The following is a 3,326-nucleotide window of genomic DNA, read 5'->3' on the forward strand; positions in this document are numbered from 1 at the left end:
CAGGGAGCCCGTTCAGAACATAGGTCGTGCTATCGTTAAGAAAATCGCCATTAAAATTAGTGGTAATGAGGTTTTGAGTATCGACGATAGTGATGTATACTATTGCTACATGGATCTCTGGAGAACGGATAAAGAGCGGGAAAACTTACAGTACCAAGGTATTTGTAATAAGAACACATTGAGACTGCGCGTGGGTGCTGAAAATGGTGTTGATACCAACGAAAAAGATAAGGCTGTTGCCGACGCATTAGGTAACAGATTCTATGTTCCCCTAGACTTTGAATTATTAGATTCCCACATGCCCTTTTATCAAGCATCCCTAGGTGATAGGTTAGAATACGAACTCACTTTTAATGATTATGGTAGAGTAATCAGATCTGTTAATGAAGATGCTAGATATTCCATTGATAATATCTCTCTGGAGTACGATATGATAACGGATCCCGAATTAGCCAGACAAATTCGTAATCAGTATTCGGGAAGTTTAGCTATTTTGTACGATCGCGTGCTGCGACACCGAAAGATCACGAGGGATAAAAAAGATACGATGTGGAATATCAATCTAAACGTCCCCACGAGGTCGTTGAAGGGTATTTTAATGTTGTTCGAGGACCCCTCCGATGTGTTTAAAAGAAATACCGAGAAGTTCTACAATCCTAAGATTACAAAAGTAGAATTGACTATCGAGGGAGTTCCTAATCAACTATATAGCCAAGGAATGCTAGCGTATCACCAGTGGGATGAGATTAAAAAACTTCCTTCTATAAAACGTTCTCCCAAAGTTAACGCGGTCGTGAAAGATCTGTCTCTCGGGAGTGTATCGATGGGTGAATACCTCACCACGAAGTACGCACTATGGCTAGACATGCGAACAACGGATGATGACCAACTACACGGTAGTGGGAGGAGAATAGAAAATGCTAGCGAGGGTGCCACCATACAGATAACAAAGCTTCAGGAATCAGCTGGTAAATTAAACATATATTTGTACGTGATTATGGATGCGCAACTTAATATACAGAATGGGAGATTCGTGCAAGCAATCTATTGATAATCTTTTACCTAAAGATCCACACTGCGCTATCATATGTGGGCAAACGGGCTGTGGAAAAACAGCCTTTATTCTAGATATTTTAGAAAGTCATTATCAGGACGTTTTCGATCATATCATTATTCTATGCCCGACTATAAGCGTTAATAAAACATACCTATCGAGAGATTGGGTAATGAATGACAATGGGGTACACAGAGTCGATCCAGGCGATCGTTTACAAGACTGTCTCCGAGTATGTCACGAAAAATACAAAGGAGAATCGACCCTTTTCGTAATAGATGACTGCAGCGCGAGTAAAGAACTCACAAAAAAGAAAGATATGCTTTCGTATTTAGCATTCTCCGGTCGGCATACTCAACATAGCGTTTGGGTACTTACTCAAAAATACAACTCTGTACTGAAAGATCTCAGAGAGCAGACCAAATGGGTAGCGCTTTTTCATTGCAAAGACCGAGATTCATTCGAGGAATGTCTACGCGAAAATGATGTCATTTATACCAAGGGCGAACGAGATAAAGTCAGAAAAGTGTTAGCGGCAACGAAGCACTGTAAACTCGTATTAAAAACCGATCAACCAGCTGCTTATACAATTGCTTAGCAAAATGTAGCAAAATGTAGCAAAATGTAGCAAAATTATAGCAAATGTAGCAAATTGAACATTAGCGGTTAATATTACATAAAATGTGGTTAGAAATCCTCATTCTTTCGCAACAGTTCATTATTACGGGTTGTATTGGATATGTCATATTACATTATGTTAAACTTAAATATCTCCTTAGGTATTACATTATGGAATGCGACGAACTCATCGAACAAATGCTCAAAGAATCTGATTCAGATCAACATGCTGAAGTAGTTACAGATAAACATAGAGAAAGACTCGCGGCTTTGGTAGCCGGTGGAAAATGTTCCCAATATTTGGGAGAAAATTATACCATCGAAAAAATTGATAACATGACAGACGAAGAAATTAAAAAACTGTACGCTCGTTACGAGTCTAGATTGGGAGCTACCATGACTAAAACGATAGGGTCTTCTATATTACAACTATACACGACCATAGCTAGTACATTTCTCCCCATCCCAGCAGAACATCGCATGTATTTATGCGAATCTCTAGAGAAAGACCCATTCATCGAACACGCTATAAGCGCAGTGAGCTGTGAGTTTTATCATAGATATGGAATGTTCTTAGCTCCATTCACCACAGCTTTAATAACAGCTAGGTATTGTCAATTTAAACATACGTGCCCACTTAATAATAATGGAGACACAATCACAACAGGTGACACCACAGATTGTGAACGAGGAACAACAGATTGTGGAAACACAACAACAAGTGAATGAGAAAACACAACATGTGAATACAAAAAAACAACCCAGAGTGACAAAGAATCCTTTGAAAATAGCCGCAGGAAGAAAGGGAGGGCTTGCGCGCAAAGCGAAATTAATAAATAATTCAAATCCGATTAAAACATGGGCACTAGTAGGAGTTGCTGGTATAGCGGTTGTATGGTTCTTTTATAAGTCTGGAGAAGAGAAAACGTCACCCCCGCCGCAACAATTAGAGGTTAGTCCTCATATAATGCTATAAGAAGCATGACTACTCCAGCTACAGACGGTAAAATGTTGGTAAACGCGACGTATCATTCAGCGGTGGTCACCGGCTTGGCCATTGGATATGCTCGTATGGCTAAAATGATTACTAAAGCCACACCTCCCAAGCTAGATTTTAATGGATATGACATTGGTATGGCCATTCTGGATATTGGATTAGCTATGGCAACAAAGGATATGCTAATCAAACAAGGACTTATCCCGGAAGACATAATGAAGTAATTAAACATTTGAATATTTTATATTATTATACATATGGCATCAATTGCGATGATGGTCGGTGGAGCTGTTGTTAATGCTCTAGCTTTTTCAGGGAGTAATTTTTTATTTTCTAGTATGAGGGAATCAAACGCTAAAGAAGTTGAAGAGGAGCGTAAACGACATAACGAAGCTTTAGAGCAATACCAAGCAGCTCAGTTACAATATACACAGCAGAGAATGAAGAGATTAGACTTTATTCATGAACAACTGATAAAGGAAGGACATTCGATTCAAACGTTTAAGGATGTTGAATCTGCCATGCACGAATACTTCCTCGTTTATGGGAAAAAACTAGACCCAATACCTAGACCAACAATGAGTCAGTTTTATACACCGTCAGAGGCTCAGAAAGACCGCGAGGTCACATTTGTGATTATGGGGTTGACTGCTGTAT

The sequence above is a fragment of the Haliotis rufescens genome, unplaced genomic scaffold, assembly GCF_023055435.1.
Source record: "Haliotis rufescens isolate VD_foot unplaced genomic scaffold, xgHalRufe1.0.p SCAF_7, whole genome shotgun sequence".
In the NCBI taxonomy this organism is placed as follows: domain Eukaryota; kingdom Metazoa; phylum Mollusca; class Gastropoda; order Lepetellida; family Haliotidae; genus Haliotis; species Haliotis rufescens.